This window comes from Zonotrichia leucophrys, unplaced genomic scaffold (assembly GCF_028769735.1).
Source record: "Zonotrichia leucophrys gambelii isolate GWCS_2022_RI unplaced genomic scaffold, RI_Zleu_2.0 Scaffold_171_100846, whole genome shotgun sequence".
NCBI lineage: Eukaryota > Metazoa > Chordata > Aves > Passeriformes > Passerellidae > Zonotrichia > Zonotrichia leucophrys.
This window is the reverse complement of record NW_026992376.1, coordinates 36,492-56,399: the sequence shown is the minus strand read 5'-3', so window position 1 is coordinate 56,399 and position 19,908 is coordinate 36,492.

Genomic DNA, 19,908 nt, shown 5'->3' with positions numbered 1-19,908 from the left:
AGGAAGAATTCCTAGGTCATGTTGACTTCCTCTCACAGCAGTCTCTGTCTCTCTCTATCATCCTCTCTTATCTCTGTCTTTCACTGAGCAACTTCACTAAGCCAAGGTTCTGCAGTCAGGCTAAATAGCTATGCTTTCTAACCACAGACTCAACTCAAAAATGTACATTTCACCTAAATCAAAATAGATTTCTACTCTGGGGGATTTTTACTCTGTCTCACCCCCTCCCCTTCCCAGGCCACCCAGCCAGCTGAGAAATGCTCCATGAGGCTCGGCCTTGGCCAACAGCCCCTGGGCTCAGCTCCTCTGCAGCTCATCACAAACACTGTCTGCTCCAGGCACTGCTGCTGCCCAACCAGCTCCTGCTTTCTGTAGGAACAGCCCTGCGAACAGGTTTTGTTCCCTCCGGCACAACATCCCTGTTCTCACACTGCCAAAGAAAGCTGTTGGTACCAAGTGCGGCCAGGATGAGCCATTGCTGGGACTGAAGGCCCTCTCTTGGGGCCCTACAAACAGTGCTCCAAAGGGAGCCCCTTGGAGCTCTCCTAGGCCAGCGACTCCCTCTGAGTGGGGCCTCTTCCAGCTGGGAACTCTCCCGTTTGCTGCACTCGGGGATCCTGAATAATGACGGAGCCTGGGCCGATCCCCCAACTCCTCTAGGATCAACCCTTTGCCTGCTGGGGAGATGCCAAAGGATCCACAGTGAGTATTTCCTGCCCTCAGGGGAATTTCTCCCAGGTGCCTTGCACTGACTCTTTGTGTCTGTGTGCACACAGGAGTGCCTGTGCTGAGGAAAGGTGGCAGAAATGCTGCTCTCTGAGGGGTTGGAGTGCCTTGGATAGCTGAGTCAGTCAGGCCTGTAGGTAAGGTTAAAGCTCCTTAGAACTTCACAAGGTCTAAGTGAAGTTAAATCCTGCTAAAAGTTGATCCTTTGATAAGTTATTAAGTTATTTTAATTTATTAGCTAAGTTAAGGATTGTTGAATGTTATTCCTCTGTTAAATTGCTAAGGTCATAGGTTTCAAGTCAGACTACTGTTAAGTGCTGCTCTTTTGCTAAAATGTAAAGTTGAAGGTGTCTGTTAAGGTTAAGGTGTAAGTTAAATCCTGTGAAATTTGAGCTCTATTAAGCTTTTAGACCATATTCCTTTTATCCTTGCCCTCACTGTCCTTGTGTCACACACACACAGGGACAGTTCTCGGTTCATTTCTGGTTTGATTGCCTGGATCTGGATTTTCTTTGGTTTTGTTATTGCTTTGTTTCCTTGGTGTGCCTGAAGTGTCCAGTCAGGAGCAGAGTGAATCTTGCCAAGGAACTTTGTGTTGCTGTCCCTTAATATTAAATCTTGTTTTTGCTGATCCCTTGCTGGTGATTTTTTCAGCGCTCTCAAGGCCTCGTTCGTAACAGGGTGAAGGAGCCCTGGCCCACGCTCTGGCCCTGGGGGACACGGGGACTCTGCCGGGGGGTCCCTGTCCCCCTGTGCCACCCCCAGGGCCCTGGCCCCCCGTCCCCGTGTCAGGCTCTGGGGTCGATCTCGTGGAACATCCTCTGGGGGAGGCTGCGGGGCCAGGGGTGGGGGGACCCGGGGGGACAGGGGACCCCGCTGTGAATGAGCAGGGTTGGACTGCTCTGATGGGAGCTGTGAGGGGGGCCGGGGCAGAGTGACCTCCCCAGTGACCTCACAAAGCCCTTGTGATGCCACAAACCCTTCCTGTGATATCACACAGCCCCCTATGATATCATAGAGCATCCCTGTGATGTCACCATGTGATATCATATAGCCGCTCTGTAATGTCACAAAAGACTCTGATGTCACAAAATCACCATGTGATGTCACTGTCCCATCTGTGATGTCATTATCTTGTTCTTTGATGTCAAAGCCTGCTCTATGATGTTTCACAGGCCCCCACTGATGTCACAACCAACAGTGATGTCACAGAGCCATCCTCTATGATGGCAGAATCTGCTCTATGACCACATACCCTACTCTATGATGTCACAGCTCATTCTGTGGTGTCATAATCCCTAAATGATGTCACATTGACACTCTGTAATGTCACAGCATACACGTTGACCTCACAGCTGGCTCTATGATGTCATACAACCATGCCATGCCATCACAGCCTACTCCGTGTTGTCACAGAATCCCCTCTATTATGCTGTAGCTGCTCAGCGACCTTACACAAAAAACTCTGTGATGTCATAGCCCAATCTGTGACCTCACAGAACACACTCTATGCTGTCACACAGCCCCTTGCTGACATCACAGCTGCTCTGTCCCTCTATGACACAGCCACACAGGTGCCCTCTCGGGGTTTGGTGCTCTTTGCATCAGACTCAGTCCTCCAGAGAGGGCTCAAAAATTTCTCAGGAACTCAAAGTTACATTGAAACACTGAAATTTCTTGTACTTCAAATAGATCCCTGTGACGCACGAGACTGACAAAGTGTCCCCAGGTTCCAGGTAGAGCAAATCACTGGAGGCAGTGATGACAGCTGGGGACAAACAAGGCAAAGGTGTCTCTGGTGCTGAGCAAACCTGGATGTGTTTGAGGAATGCCAAGCAGCAAGGCCTGAGTCCCTGCCCCGGCCAAGGCAGATCCTGTCCATCCATCATATCTCAGGGCTCTTCCCGGGATAGGCACTGGCATGTGGGGATGTGCAATGCCAAGGGCAGGAGCATGGGGTGGGCCCTGCCAGGCTGCTGAGCAGGGACAAGGAGGCAATGAGGTCCCAGCCCTGCAAGGGTCACTTGTCTCCTGCTCCTGCCTCAGGCCCAGGCCCAGCAGCCATGGCCAAAGTGCTGCCCAAGGTGGCTCTGGCAGGGCTGTCTTGCAGCTGCTGCCCATCCCTGTGCCCTGTGCAGCCCAGGCTGTCCCACGGTGTCCCTGCCCTGCGCCTCTGTCCCTGCAGGCTGTCGGCATCCCCCGGCTGCCCCACCTGGCTGGGCCCTTCCTTTGCTGACAGCTCTGCTTCTGCCTGCCTCTGCCTGCCCACACAAAGCCTTGGCCTTGATACCAAAAGGGTTAATTCAATTTTTACTGTGCCTGTGAAGTTTCAGCACAAGAATAAGGCATGCAGGTTCTGCTTTCCCAGCAGGAATGATTGGAAGAGAAGATGAAGACATCTGGCTCAAGAATGCAGTGGAAAAAAGAAGGTCCGAATCTGGGAACTTGGGGTGGATTTTAGGGTAATCGGTAAACTGTAATACACATTTGGTGACACTGGTAGAATTACATGTCCACATAAGGTTAGGAGTTATCCCTCGCTAGACCTCAGGCCTGAATAAATGATACCCACTTAAACAGGAAATTAGTGTTAACAAGTCTTATTCTGATATTTCAGAGATTTGGTGGCAGTGGAGCCTCACAGAACCAAGGAGTCAACTGTGACACTGAGCAAACTCATGGAACAAAGGGTCCATTGTTACACAGCGGAACCCCATGTATTGGAATATGTATCCCAATATAACCAGTTAGATGGTGCCTAGGCCAGTTCTGACCCTTGCTGCTGGGCCACAGGCAGCACTGCGGTGTTTTACCCCAGAGATACCTTGGCTGGCGGCAGAGTGCAGCGGGGCACAAGACAGGACTCCGTTTACCTCAGGGGAGAGCTTCTGGCGATGGTAGAGAGAAAGGGAATGGATTCTGCTAGAAGGTAGCCAGATGTTTATTCCAAGAGTACAGAGGTCTGCACTGGGCCACTGCTGCTAACAGAATACCGGCCGCATGGTCTCATTAACCTTATAAGCTCGGGGACAGGGGAAGGGGAGGGGACAGGTGAGTTACCAACCAGGTGAAGGGGGCAGGGTCTCAAGGGAGGATGACACTTAGACAGGCCAATGACCCCCAGGCCTGAGGAGCATCCTTTGAAATCGACGAATCACACGACGCCTTGCTGGTATGTTAGCCTGATTGACAGGGCACACTCAGCAAGGGGTGAGGGGGAAGGGAGAAGGGATAGGTACACATGGGAAGGGCCCCAGAAGTTTAAAACCGGACATTGCAACACACCACAACATCTCCCCCTAGTTTTGTTTAAAAAGAAGAGGACTGTGTTTATGGTGCAGAATGATTCTACTGAGGCTTCTAGGTCATCCACTGGAGCACTGAGGGCTTCCAAATGGTAGACCTCAGGAGGGGGAGATGAGCTTGAGATTAACTTGAGAACCATGCGTCTGATTACTCCAAAAACAATGCTAAAAACTACAATAACTACAACTAAAATAAACAGCACTAAAATTACAGTTTTCAGAATAGATCCCAACCAGCCCGAGAGTCCCCAGCCATTGAAAAGTCCATTCAGCTCGTTGTCAGTTTCTCTGTTGATGTCTGAGAACCTTTATCGAGGTAGTCCATATGTGGTTTGGGCTGCAGTACTATGTAGGAGATTGCAGGTGGGATGATCACGAGTAGGACGAGAAGCAGGCTCAGTCTCATGACGTCTCGAGGCTACACACGAACAGTGGGATCTAAACTGGTACAAAAACTTGAGACAAACATATATTACAAACTATTCCAGATAGGAGGCTTAAATGGAATTTCCTCCAGAGAACGCGTGCGGCGTTTTCTTCTCCAGGCAGCATGAGCAACCTGGGGTGCTTCTGCAGATTTCTCTGAGACTTTAGGAACATAGGGCTTTACCCATTTGGAAGGAACCCACCTTAAACCAGAGGGGGTGGACACACAGGCGTATCCACGTCCCCAAGTAACCAATTTGTAAGGTCCCACCATTTTCCAAGTCTCAGGGTCTTTTACTAAAACTGGAGGTTTTTCTTTCATCAACCTGTGACTGTTCCCCCCAAAGTGGCGTAGGATGGCTGGGTTCAGGCTGTCAAAAGAACAATTCAGAAAATTGATTGTGAATAGCGCCCTGGATAACCGGATGTGGGGAGGTTCTTCCTTCAGAACCTGTTGTTGCTGGTCCAGGACTCTTTTAATATCACGGTGAGTTCTTTCTACAATGGCTTGACCTGTAGGGGAGTAGGGGATGCCAGTTTTGTGCTCTACTCCCCATTGCTGCAGGAAGCTCCCGAATTCCTTGGATTTATAAGCAGGCCCATTATCAGTTTTCAGCTCCTTGGGGATGCCCATGAAAGAAAAAGCCTGTAAGAGGTGCTTAATAGCATCAATAGATGATTCTCCTGTGTGGGCAGAAGCATAGACCGCTCCAGAAAAGGTATCTACACTAACATGAACATATTTCTGCCGTCCAAAAGCCTGTATGTGTGTTACATCTGTTTGCCACAGTTCACAACTGTTCAGTCCCCTTGGGTTTGCTCCCGTACTCACTGTAGGGAGTGCATGTTGTTGGCAATTTGGGCACGTGGCCACAATCGCTTTGGCCTGTTCTCGAGTGATGTTAAACTGGCAAACCAGGCCAGGTGCATTTTGGTGGAAAAGCTGGTGGCTGATTTTTGCCTGTTCAAAAACATTTGGGAGAGTGGCCATCACTGCAGGTGCAGCAAGAGCATCTGCCCTTCTGTTGCCTTCAGCGATAAACCCTGGCAAGTCAGTGTGTGACCTGACATGCATCACATAAAAGGGTTGCTTTCGGTGAATGACTAACTTTACCAGTTTGGAAAGCAATTCAAAAAGTGCAATGTTAGATACATCTTGCAGTATTGCTTGATCTGCTCTGGATACTACTCCTGCCACATATGCAGAGTCTGTAATCAGATTAAATGGTTCTGAGAACCTTTCAAAAGCCCTAAGAACTGCAGCCAATTCAGCAACCTGAGGTGAACCTTCCACCTCAGCAATGTCCGTCTCCCACTGCTGGGTTTGAGGATCTTTCCAAGTCATAACGGACTTGTGGGACCTCCCGGACGCATCTGTAAAGACAGTTAGAGCCCTTTTTAAAGGTCTCCTACTTAGAGCAGTTCTTAATTTTAAAGTAAATTGAACATCTTGTTCAAACAATTTGCAAGCGGGCCGTGCTACCGAAAATTGTCCTGAGTAGGAATCCAGAGCAAACTGCAACACTTCATTTTCTTGAAACAATTGTTCCAGTATTTTCATAGTATTTTGACCTGATTTTAACTCAACTGGAATGTGAATGCACTTAAAATCACATCCTGCTAACTCCCTGATCCGGGTCCTTGCTTTCCGGATCAGTTCTGCTATCAGCTCCTGAGGCTTTGTCAGTCTCTTGGACCTTTTGTGACTGAGGAAAACCCATTCTATGATCAAGAGAGAGTCCCTCTGGTCCCGGTCCTTTTTTGGTGTGTCCTTTGCCTTAGGTGTTTGTTTTTCCTCCCACTGGAAAATAATTCCATGGAGGTGTGGTAATTTACCTAGGATGATAAATTTGAATGGCAGATCAGGCCGGCATCGGTGGGCCTGTCTTGTGGACATTGCAATCTGAACCTTTTCTAGAGCTTTCCGTGCCTCTGGGGTAATAGACCTAGGAGCACCTGGGTCCTCTCCCCGTTCAATAAATTGAAAAGAGGGGCAAGGTCTTCATTAGTCAGACCAAGCCATGGTCTTACCCAATTCAAAGACCCACACTACTTGTGGACATCCGCAAGGGTCTTGATCCTTGGATTGATTTCTAGTTTTTGAGGAACAATGGTCCTATTTCCAATTTCTAAGCCCAAATACTTCCAAGGTGGCATCTTTTGAATTTTCTGTTCCTGGAGCTCGAACCCTGCAACAATCAATGCATCGATCGTTAGGTCAAGCGCATGTGTTAGTAAATCATCATTGGGGGCACACACAAGGATATCATCCATATAATGATAGATGATGGCCTTCTCTGCGGCTGCACGCACTGGGGAAAGCAGGGAGGAGACATACCACTGGCAGATAGCTGGAGATACTTTTAGGCCCTGAGGAAGAACAGTCCAATGGTACCTTTTCATAGGAGCTTCTAAATTGATAGAAGGGACAGAGAATGCCAAACGCGGTGCATCGTCAGGGTGCAATGGGATTTGGAAAAAACAATCTTTAATATCAATAACAGCTAATTTCCAATCTTGAGGAAGCATTGTTGGTGATGGCATACCAGGCTGGGGAGAACCCATATCTTCAATTACATTATTAATTTGTCGGAGGTCACAGAGAAGTCGCCACCTCTTCTTGTCAGCTTTTTGGATGACAAACACTGGAGAGTTCCATGGGGACATGGTCTCTACAATGTGGCCCTTTCTTAGTTGCTCTTGTACTAGTTCTTCAAGCACCTTTATTTTTTGTTTACTGAGTGGCCACTGTTTCACATCAACTGGTTCGTCTGTTTTCCACTTAAGTTTTTGGGTGGGGCGCTGTTGTTCAATCACTGCTGCACAAAAATGCTGTGGAGAGTCTGGAATATCAATTGTGACACCCCACTGGGCCATTAAATCTCTCCCTAACAAAGGTTCTGAATAATCTAACACAAATGGACGGATATTTGCCAACTGTCCATTTGGACCCTCGAATTGAATAATGCTTTTGGATTGCCTTGCCAATTGCAGACCTCCTACACCTCGAAGGTGACCAGCAACATTTTGTAAAGGCCAGTGTGCTGGCCAGTCTTGTACTGGAATCACTGTGCAGTCTGCACCTGTGTCTACAAGCATCTCAATGCGTTTAGACTCCCCACCCCCACTGACATTGCACCACAATTTGGGTTTATCTGTCCCAATAACTTGGACCCGGGCGACTGTGGGCCTTTGTTTATCGCCATTTTCAGGTAAAGATGGCACAGGGATAGCTTGAGCAACAATTTGTCCCTTGGGAAGAAACAGGGGTGGGTGGAAACAGTGCAGGCTGAGAACAAATTGCTTGGGATCTGATGTTGTCATTCCCGGAGCAATTTCGATCTCTTGTGGTGTGTTTTTGTCCCCAGTGATGATGTACTTACAACGAATTTGGTTCCAAGTACCTTTCTGTTCAGGATTTACAGAGACAATATGCCAGTCAGTGTCCTTCAGGTGGAGTGACTCTGTCAGCTGCAACCTGTAAGGCTCATTGACAGAAGATGCGGTTAATACAGAATCACTTAAATCATAACAAAGGTTATTTTGTTTCACATTTAACAGTGGACTAGCGGACTTGGTCTTTGAAGCACCTGCTTCACTTACACAAATGTTAATATTATTGCGCGCTTGATTTGTTTTGCTACCCTTATTCTCTTGGCCTGCTCCTTTTATGTCTGCACGCCTGGCAGGCTGGCGCTTTATTCTTCGTTTTTTTGTTGTTGACCCCCAGGGAGGGCTTGTAGTTCTCCTCCCCTGCCATTTCTAAATTCATCAAATTCTTTTTTCAGGGGGCACTGGTTACTCCAGTGCCCTAGCTTATTACAAAGCAGGCATGGTTTAGTGGGCTCAACCATTGCTGGTCTCCGCTGCTGCCCAGGGTACTGCTGTGCTGAGGGAAAAGGTGCAGGGCTGGCAACAGCGACACGCTGGGGTGGTCTTGGCAGCAGCCTTGGTCTGGTGTCTTCAGCCACACTCATCAGAGGTACTTTCCTGTTACAGACTAGAAGCATATCTTTTAATGTAGGGGAAGGTTCCATAGGAAGGCTCAGGATTGCCGCTCGACACTGTTCATTTGCATTTGTAAACGCTATTTCTTCTAAAATTGCTTCCCTTGCATTTTCCTTTTTAACTTGTATTTCAATGGCTCTAGTTAGCCTTTCTACAAATTTCACAAAAGGCTCTGATGGTAGTTGTTTGATTTTACTATAGGGCTCAAAAGGCCCCTCAGGTTGGAGGGAAAAGAATGCCTTTTCAGCTGCTTCCTTTACTTTCTCAAGTGTTTCTGCAGGAATTGCAGCAGCTTGGACTGAGGGAGAAGACCATTGACCCTCACCACAGAGGTGATCAATAGTGATAGGGTTACCATTGTTGTCTTTTGCTGTGTTTGGATCAGCCTGTAAGCTTGGTAGAGCATCTTTTAGCAGTTGTTTCAATGCTGATTCCCATAATTTGAATTCCGTGGATGTCATGAGACATGAAAACAGTTGTTTTAAATCATGTGGAACCACAATAGTCCTACTTAATTCAGAATTTAAAAGGCCACGGAAATATGGACTGTGTGGACCATATTCTTTATGAGATTTACAGATCTCTTTAATCAATTGTCGTCCAAAAGAACTCCAATTAGCAGTTGGGGCTGCTCCTGCTTGAGCTGCAGGCTGAAACGTAACAGGGGCCAGTGACAACATGGCACCATGCATTGGGTCTGCTGTCCCCTGCTCTGTATCCCTTGAATCAGAAGCATTGGGATCACAGCTACAGGTTTGGGGACAGGCAGTGGGTGTGTCCCCACCGTGGGAACCCGGGGAGGGGGCGGGGAAAGGGAGCCGGCAAGGGGCGGGGAAACCGTGGGAACAAGGGGCGGGGTCAAGGGGCTGGCAAGGGGCGGGGATACCGTGGGAACAGGGGGCGGGGTCACCTGGTGACATCACGTCAGCAGACGCCCCCTGGGAGGAGTAGAGGGGCGGAGCCGAGGGTACTGCAGGAAAGGCGGGGGGAGGGGAGAAGGTGTCACGAGGAACAGGAGGAGAGGGGGATGGGGCAGGAATTTTGGGATGCTTAAGAGGATTTTGGGAAGAAGAAGACCAGGTTTGGGAAGATGCCACGTGGCACCCACCATCTTGTGCACCCCCTAGGGACTGGGGGCCATTTTGGACATCACTGCTCTCCGAAAAGCTAACACGTGCTCGGGATTTTAGAGGAGGGGATTGGGAAAGCCACACAGCCTGGCCAGGGCTTTGTGAACAAAACAACTCAGGTATTCTTGCACTCTCTGGGAGCTGACTTCCCAATGAGTTTGCACTCTTTAAAATACCAAGTTTTGGGGAAAGAGGTTTAGGGGTTTTAGAGGGAGAGGGAGGAACAGGGAGAGCAGAGGCACATGGCTTTACATTTGGCTTTTTCTCCATTTCCTTTTGTTTGAGCAATGCTGTTCGAATTTGTAAACTCCAGAACACAAATTTAGCTGAGGGTAATTTTCCAGATTGTCCTAAGGTTATCAATTCATTCCCAACTTTATCCCAGAATTGAATATTGTGGATTTCTTCAGGGGAAATGTTTGGGAACTGCAGAAAAAGCCATCTTATAAACTGTTTCAATTTTCCTTTAGAGAATTTCACATTACTCTTGATTAAAATGCTAACAATATCATAATACACTCCCCTTTGTACAATGCTAAGTTTGGAACCCATGATAGATGTAAAATGCAAAGTACTTAATCCCGCCTGACCAAAAGCAAAGCTAAAATCAGCTACCAATTTCTAAAAAAAAACCACAGATAGAAAGCGATAACGAGCAGACAAAAGCTTCACAATGCAGCTGTATATACTGCTTTTAAAATTCCCGGGCAGCAGCAGCAGGGCACGCCCTGCCGAGCCGAGGCAGAAACAAAGCTTCCCCCGCGATGGAATGCAGCTCCCCCGCAGAGCAGAGGGAGCAGCCACTCCACGTGGCAGCCGAAACCGGGACGCCCCCCCCCCCGCCGCCGCGTGTGCAGAGCACTCCCGACCCCTCAGATCCCCTGGCCACGTGGAAAGAGAGCCCCCCCCCTCCCCCGCAAAGAGAAAGAGAAAGAGAAAGAGAATCTCCTAACACGTGTCTGAGCACGCTACTGAGCCGGGGCTGCTCCGGCGCGAATTTTAAAAGACAGTGAAACACACGCAGAAAATAAAGCTAGAACGCTATGAATTCTTGTCTGTGGGGCTGCGCAGCCAAAAATGCAAAGGCAAAAAGAAACAGAACTCGCGGCAGAGTCTGTTTTTGAGCTTCTGCTCTACCGAAAGCAGAGATACTCACGTGAAATGGAAGCTGTAGGCTGGGTACAGGCAGGCAGGTCTCCACCGGAAAAGGACCTCTCTCTGGGTGCAAGAGAGGCTGCCCTTTTCTCCCTCTGGAAAATCTGCTCACCACAATGAAGCTGGGCTTTCCAGAAGGCGCCGAACAGTCCATGAAATTTCTTATGGGAGTATTCCTAAAGTCTCTAGCTGAGGGCAATGCAACCAAAGCCCTTCCAGCTGGATGCACGGCTGGCAGAAACTTCTCTGAGGTACTGCGAGTCCGTTTTCGGGCTGCAGAGTCGAGCCACCCACAGGGACGCCAATATATTGGAATATGTATCCCAATATAACCAGTTAGATGGTGCCCAGGCCAATTCTGACCTTCGCTGCTGGGCCACAGGCAGCACTGCGGTGTTTTACCCCAGAGATACCTTGGCTGGCGGCAGAGTGCAGCGGGGCACAAGACAGGACTCCGTTTACCTCAGGGGAGAGCTTCTGGTGATGGTGAAGAGAAGGAGAGTGGATTCTGCTAGAAGGTAGCCAGATGTTTATTCCATTGGTACAGAGATGTCTGCACTGGGCCACTGCTGCTAACAGAATGCCGGCCGCATGGTCTCATTAACCTTATAAGCTCGGGGACAGGGGAAGGGGAGGGGACAGGTGAGTTACCAACCAGGTGAAGGGGGCAGGGTCTCAAGGGAGGATGACACTTAGACAGGCCAATGACCCCCAGGCCTGAGGAGCATCCTTTGAAATCGACGAATCACACGACGCCTTGCTGGTATGTTAGCCTGATTGACAGGGCACACTCAGCAAGGGGTGAGGGGGAAGGGAGAAGGGATAGGTACACATGGGAAGGGCCCCAGAAGTTTAAAACAGGACATTGCAACACACCACAACACTGTGCCTCTGAGTCTCACCAGTTCCTAATCCCTCAAAGGACACAAACCTAATAAGCTGTGATTCCCTCTCCAGTGGCTGCACTTGGACCTCCCTCCATACCCAGAGCAGAGCTCCCTTGTCCCAGAAAGTCCCTGTCAATGCAGGCATGAAGGAAACAGGACAGGCTGTGGGGATCAAGTGCTGGGTAGAGCCAGGGAGAAGAATGACTTTTGCATTTGATGGAGCTGTGCCTTCCCTTGGCTTTGTTGGCTGACAAGAAATGAATATCCCTCTGTGTCTTGGGCAGCTTCTTCTCCAAGGAAAGCAGGTGGGAGTTGGAGCCAAGGAGCTGAAAGCTGCAGGTGCAGCCTGGGCTGGAGGGAGATCAGATTTGCACAAGGCTACTCTGAGTGCCAGGGCTTAGATGGGAGAAATGGTGGGGTGGGGGTAGGGACAGAGTCTGATTGATTGTCAGCCATGAAGGGTCTTGATTTTCATACCTACTCAAATTTCATGAGGAGGTACTTGGATTTAGTGTCAATTGGAGATTGCATATATCATTAAATTAACAGGAAAAAGAAATTTACACAGGACCTAAAAAAATCTTTTCTCATTCTCTTTTTAAACAGAATACATTCAGTTTGAACACACTTCCGAAATCTGTCAAATTAACCACAGATTATTTGGAAACGGAAATCAAATTGTCCCCAGAGACTTTTCTTGTAAAGGTGTTCTGAATGTTAACGAGCCCTGGAACACTGAATTCCTGCACTGAAGAGCTGAAGGCTGAATAAGCCTCTGAAGCAGTAAAATTCCACAGCAGCCTCCAAGCTTTTAGAGAGTATGGAGGACAACTTTTTGTCACAGCTGGAAATGAGCCCAGCAGGGGAGGGACTATGTTGGACCTGTTGTTTGGGAATAGAGATGGGCTGGGGGGAGATGGGGTGGTTGGAGGATGCTTAAGGAACAGTGATTGTAATAAGTAGCAATACCTTTTGAAATAAACAGGGCCAGGAGACTTCTTCTCCTTTATAATGCCTTTATTAAAAGTGATCAGCTCAGGATTGGGCGGCTCGGCAGGGCTGCAGTCCCCGTCGCGTCTCCCAGGGCGACTCAGAGGAGGAGGACATGCGCAGCTCTGTCCACTAGGGGCAGAGCCGGGGGATCCAGTCCTCGTGGGAGCTTTTTAGGGCTTGATGTCCCCGTCAGATGTTGATTTCCCTGGCTCGGTCTCGTCTGGTCCCGGCGTTGGGACCACTCCCTGCTCAGGGCGAGAGGGGCTCCGCATCTCTGCAGGCTCAGCCATCGGCTCCTCATGTCCAGACATCATTTTAGTCTCTCAATTCTTATTTGGCTCGTTGTTTTTGGGGTTTTCTCGTTGCATTTCGAGTCGGGGTCCCACAAAGTATTCTGGACTTTGGAGTCACTTTGCATAACCCCCCCCACCCTCTCAGGTGTCTTCCCTATGTTGTAAGAGAGCACTGCCTCGGGGGAAGGGTCCACCGCACCCAGCCAGGCTTTTTACTAATACAAAAGAAGAGATAAGCCTCAACGACCCGGTATTACAATAACAAAGCACTAAGTATCCTGGCAGAGACTGACCCGATGGCGTCCCTGCAACTCCCTCCCACAAAAAAAACATTAACTGAATTTTTGTTCATAACACCTTTGTTCATTAATAGCTAGATAATTTAAATTATAAAACAATAGCTAAACAGCTCTTGTTTAGCAGGATATAATGTATACCTATGTGCAGTCACATTTGGTAAAACCTTTAACTTCGTAGAAATTGCTTTGTTTACAACCCCCTCCCTGTAAATGGATACAGCTACATCTGGTAACAATTACTAACTTCGCTAGAATTGCTTGGTTTGCAAATTCTACCCCATAGGTATAGGAGACCCTCTGTAACTAGATACCGCCACATCTGGTAACAATTATTAACCTTGCAAGAATTGCTTAGCTTGTAGAATTTAGACTTATAGATACGCCTTAGAAGGAAAGTGGCCAAAGAGGAAGACTTGGGGCCTTCATCCCACAACCACCAGAAGGCAGAAAAAGACCCCCTAGCAACCGGAGGAGCAGGTGCAGAAGACGGACCACGTCATCCAGGAATCCGGAAGAAAGGGACAATAAAAAGCGAACTTTAAAGGGGAAAAGGCGTGCGCCTAAGAGGAGCGGGGACTCCTGGCCGCCGAGCGCTGAACCTTGCTTATTCTTGCTTGCATAATAATAAAGATAATTATACGATTATTAAATTTGATAAATTCGTTTATGACAGTGATCATGAAATTATAGAATTCTCAATATTTGGTGAAATCAGGATAAACATCAATAAGACTTTCACATTGTGCTTCCTGAGGGCAGACTTTGGCCTGTTTAGGAGACTTATTCAGAGAGTTCCTTGAGAAATAGTTCTTCAAAAGAAAGGAGTCCAGGAAAGGTGGATGTGCTTCAAAACACAGATCTTGAGGGCACAGGAACCAACTGTCCCTGTGTTTCAAAAGATAAGTCAACAAGGCAAACATTCAGCCAGGATGGGCAATGAGGTTTGAAAGAGACTTAGGAATAAAAAGAGGATGTATTATCATTGGAAGGAGGGTGAGGTCTCAGAAAATGTTTAAGGGGGGTGCTAGGGCACATAAGAAAAAAAATTAGGGATGCCAAAACTCAGTTCAAACTTAATTTGGCAGCTTCTGTAAAGGATAATAAAAAAATATTTTTCTAAATATATTTACAGCAAGAGGAAGAGTAAGACCAAACTTTGTTCTCTGTTGAACGAGGGAGGAAACTTAGTAACTGCAGATGGGGAGAAGGCAGCGGTGCTTAACACCTTCTTTGTCTCAGTCTTAGTGGGAAGATGGCTCAGGACAGCTGTGCTCCTCGGCTGGTAGATGGGGTCAGGGAGCAGAATGGGCCCCCTGTTATCCAGGAGGAGGCAGTCAGAGAACTGCTGAGCTGCTTGGATATTCATAAATCTATTGGACCAGATGGAATCCACCCCAGAGTGATGAGGGAGCTGGCAGCTGAGCTTGCCAAGCTGCTCTCCATCATTTACCAGCAGTCCTGGATCATTGGGGAGGTTCCAGATGCCTGGAAGCCGGCCAGTGTGACACCCATTCACAACAGGGGCGGGAAGGAGGATCCTGGTAATTAAAGGCCGGTCAGTCTGACCTCAGTACCCAATGAGGAAATTGAACAGTTTATACTGAGTGCTATCACACAGCACTTACAGGATGGCCGAGGGTTATCAGATCCAGCCAGCATGGGTTTAGGAGGGGAAAGTCATGTTTGACCAACCTGGTCTCCTTCTATGGCCAGGTGACCCTCCTGGTGGATGCAGGAAAGGCTCTGGATGTGTCTGTTTGGACTCCAGGAAGGCTTTTGGCACTGTCTGCCACAGCACACTCCTGGAAAAGCTGCAGCCCAGGGCTGGGACAGGCGCACTCTGTGCTGGGCTCAGAACAGGCTGGATGGGCCCAGAGAGTGGTGGTGAGCAGTGCTGCATCCAGCTGGCAGCCAGGAACCAGGGGTGTCCCCAGGGCTCTGTGCTGGGGCCAGCTCTGTTCAATATTTTTATTGATGACATGGATGAGGGGATTGAGCCTTTCATTAGTAAATCTGCAGATGACACTAAGCTGAGAGCATGTGTCCATCTGCTGGAAGATAGGAGGGCTCTGCAGGGAGACCTGGAAGAGTTGCATGGATGGGCAGAGGCAGAGTCCAATAAGATGAAGTTTAACCAGTCCAAGGGCAAAGTCCTGCATTTTGGCCACAATAACCCTCTGCGGCGCTGTAGGCTGGGGCCTGTGTGGCTGGACAGTGCCCAGGCAGAAAGGGACCTGGGGGTACTGGTCAACAGCAGGTGAACATGAGCCAACAGTGTGCCCTTGTGGCCAAGAAGGCCAAAGGCTCCTCATCTGCATCAGGAATGGTGTGGCCAGCAGGAACAGGGAGGTCATTCTTCCCTTGCATTTGGAACCAGTGTACCTGGCATTCTTCCCCTGTACTGTATCTTGAGTGCTGTGTCCAGTTCTGGGCCCCCCAGTTTGAGAGGGACACTGAGGGGCTGGAGCATGTCCAGAGAAGGGCAACAAAGCTGGTGAGGGCTCTGGAGCACATGTCCTGTGAGGAGTGGCTGGGGGAGCTGGGGTTTATTAGCCTGGAGAAAAGCAGACCCAGAGGTGACCTTATCCCTCTCTACATCTTCCTGAAAGGTGGTTGTAGCCAGGTGGCAGTCGGTCTCTTTCTCCAGGTAACAGCTGACAGAACCAGAGGACAGAGTTTTAAGTTGTGCCAAAGGAAATTAAGGTTGGATATTAGGAAAAAGTTTTCGACACAAAGGGTGATAAAGTGTTATATTGGTTTGCCTGGGGAGATGGTAGAGTCACCATTCCTGGATGTGTTGAAAACTGATTGGATGTGGCACTGGGTGCCATGGTCTAGTTGAGCTGGTGGTTGGGCTGGGTTGGACTCGATGATCTTCAAGGTCTCTTCCAACCCAGTAATTCTGTGATTCTGTGACTCAATGATCGCAATGGGTCCCTCCCAGCTCAGCCCCTCCTGCAATTCTCACCCTTTGGCTCAGCCTTTGTGTCCCCTCGAGGCGCTGGCAGAGCTGTTGGGGACAGGGCAGGAGCGGGGGGTGTCACACACCCCAGAGTTCCCCTGTGTGTGACACCCCAGCGCTGCCCTGTGTGTGACACCCCAGCGGTGACAGCCCCAGAGTTCTCCTGTATGTGTGTGACACCCCAGCGGTGACAGCCCTGGCGTTCCTGTGTGTGACACCCCAGCAGTGACAGCCCCAGCGTTCCTCTGTCTGTGTGTGACAGCCCAGCAGTGACAGCCCCAGCGTTCCTCTGTGTGTGACACCCCAGCGGTGACAGCCCCAGCTCCCTCCCTGCAGTCGCTCCAAGGGAAGCGTCCAGAGCCGCGTCCAGTCCATGGAACTGAGTGGCCACTGCCCACTCTGGCCTGGGCTGATGTGGATTCCTCTGCACACACCTCGGGGAAGGTCCCCATGGCCACTGCACAGTGCCACAGACAAGTGTCAGACACAGTCACAGAACTCTGCCCAGAGCTGACAGGGGGAGTTCATTAAAAAAAAACAAAACAAAACAAAAAAACCAAAACAAAACAAAGAAAAACCCACAAAAAAAAGGGCCAAAAAAACCCCAAACAAAATCATCTGAAACCAAAAATAACCCACCTCCACCTAAACAGAAAAAAACCCACCTATCACAAAACAATCAAAAACAGTAAAAAAACCAGACAAACCAAAACAAACGGAAAAAATCCAAAATAAGAAAAGGAGAATTCCCCCCAGCAGAGCTGTTCCATCCTTCACTTGTTGCACCTGCACTCACACAAGACCTGGGGCTGCAAAAAATGAGGATTCCTGGGACACATTTGCAGGAAAAGCAGGTTTAGGACAGGCTCTCAGCAGAACTGTTCTCAGCTGAGCCAAAAAGGCCATGTCATGGTTTGACCAGGAAGAAGTGGGAATTCTGGGAAGCTGTGGTCAAACCAATGAAGGTTTTGGGTTTCATACTGACACCCGGTGTGGCCAGTGGGGTTTGGACACACCTCCGAGAATACACAGGGGTTAAAAGCAGGGCACTGCCCTGGCACTTCCTCTTTGGACCTCGTCGGGCGAGGAGTTCAGATCTCTCCCCCGCCCGGCCCGCTGCTGCTGGGCGGGGGAGGGGCCAGCCATGCGGTAAGGCCTGGGGCCTGGACAGAGGGGGCTTCGGGGGGGCTTCGAGGATGGAAGGGTGGAGGAGCCTCAAGAGACATCGGGCAGCCAGCCCCCCCCCCCCCCCCCCCCCCCCCCCCGGAGAGAGAGAGCCGGCGGCACCGAATGTGATGGCAGCCAGCCAGGAGGAGAAGGGGGGAGGGAGAGAGAGCCCGGCCGGCCGCAGCAGCAGCACGTGTGGGAGTATCATCTCCTCCCAGGACAGACAGAGACTGAAAACTTTTAACCCTTTCTTGCATGATTGGGGCCTTGCAAAAATGCTAATCCTCCTCGAAGCTGAATAAGAAGGGAGATGAGAGATGAGATGAGATAAGGACTTTGGCCCGGAGATTGTGGAGATGATTGGATGGGGAGAGATGATTTGGAGTGGCCTTTTGGCTGGACTTTTTCTTGTAGCCATGGACTCAGTTGTTCCTGTGACACAGACTGCATTTAGGGGGAGGCAGTGCCTCAAAACCAGGAGGGTTCATTCGTGAGGACCCCCCGGCCCCAGGGGGTTGGAAAAATATGGGGGGGACAGTTGTCCCAAAAGCAGAGACTGTGCCTTTTTGGAGTGAGACAAGGCATCCTTGAAAGACCACCCTAAAAGCAGCTCTGATCCATGTCTCGGTGGTGAGAGCACTGAGCATGGAAGGAACATGTCACAAGCGGCAAATGGACTTTCCGGGCGGTGCCGAAGTGACAAGGAAGCATCCGAGGTTTTCAGTGTGTTTCCAGAAGCCTATGGAACAAGAAGGACTCCTTTTGCTCTTCATGAACTGCAGTTTGAGTATACTAACGTGTGGGGCCAAGGCTGGGCAGTTGTTTTGGGAGAATGTATTGGATTGGGAAAGTCAGGTGGTGGGGGGGAGGAAAATGGTTTTTTTGTAAGGTTTTCAATTTTTTTTTTTTTTTCTCTTTTCTTTATAGTCTCTCCCTATTTTCCTGTAGTTTAAGTAATAAAGTGGTCTTTATGTTTAAGTTAGAGCCTGTTTTGCTTATTCCTGGTCACATCTCACAGCAGACACCAGGGTGAGGCATTTTCATGGGGGCACTGGCTCTGTGCCAGGCTCAAACCATGACAGCCCCTTTGGCAGCTGCAGGGCCATTGGAAATGCAGAGCCTCAGCCCACAGGGCAGAAAAGGGTTCTGAGTTCCCCTCCCCTGACACTAAACCCTGTTCCCAGGCTGAAATGCAAGTCCAGGAGCTGTGTCTATGGCCAGCCCCAGCAGGTTACAGCAAGGACAGGGCCCTGGCAGCGGGACATTTGCAGGGAGCGCCTTCAGCAAGCACAGGGGCTGGGACTGGGTACAGAAAACGCCCTGGGGGTCTCTGCAGCCAGGCTAAAGGAATAAAGTTTCAGTCTTGGCCTTGCCAGGGAGCACCAAAATCGATTGTTTTCCATTGCCGGCTGTTCCAGGAGCCCCAGAGGAGAGCCCGGGGGTCAAGAAATGGAGAGCGGGGACTGTGCAGGAGCCAGAGCAGCGAGAGAGGCCGGGCTGAAGGTGCGGGGCGGGCACGGGCTGGGAGGGGGTCCAGCCTGGGGGTCCCGCAGAGCCTCCTTGCTACAGAGCCGCAGCTGCGGCAGCACCGGGGCAGCTGCCGGGATCGGTGTGGCAGGGCCGGGCCACAGCTGGGAGTTCCAAGGGGCTTGGCTGGAGCAGCTTTTTGTCCCGCTGCCCTGGGGGCATTGCCGCGGGCTTGGGCTCCCTGGCAAGGCGCAGCAGGACAGGGCGGCAGTGGTTGGTCTGTGAGTTTGTTGCTGGGATGTTTTGTTGGCAGCCTCAGGCGGGCTGTGGGAGCCGGGAGTGGCCAGGCGGGCCCGGAGCCGCCCCTTGGGCCGGGAGCCCCCGGGCAGAGCTCTGTGCTCGGGGCCGAGGCCCGGGCGGCTCCGGCAGCGCTCGGCGGCCCGTGGGCCCCCGGCACAGGCGGGTCCATGTGGCCGGCCCGGGCCAGCCGTGTCCGCAGCGGGCTCCGAGGGGAGCGGCCCGGCCCGGCCGTGGCCGTGCGGGGCCTGGTGTGGTTCAGGCTGGGCCGGGCAAAGGCTGAGGGAGAGCGGGGCAAGCGCTGGCACAGAGGCCCCAGGCTCGCCGTGCCCCCCTGGCCACGCAGCCGGGCTCGGGGGCCACCTCGCTCAGAGCCGGTCCCGGCTGCGGGGGTCCCCGGGGCTCCCTGGGCAGGGGGTGGCGGGGGCTGCCGGAGCTCTGTGCCCGGGCCTGGGCGCGGCTGCCGAGGCAGCGGAGGATGCAGTGTCCCCCTGTGCTGGGGCCAACTCTGCCCGGCCCAGGGGCTGCACTGTCAGCCCAGAGCCACGTGGAGATCGCCCAGCACTGGCAGGGCTGGCAGGGAAACCAGCGACGGGGGGAGCACAAACGGGCAATATGAGAGCTGGGCGTGCTCCAGAAGCCCAGACATGTTAGTAGCGTGGACAGGAGGGAATCATGGATACCCCAGGAGCCTGAAAGAGGGACCCTGCATAGTGCTGACCCCGAAGTGGTGAGCCCAGACAAGGGGACCCTGTGGGGCTGTCAGGAGGTCCAGCAGCCCTAAGAGGGGGGA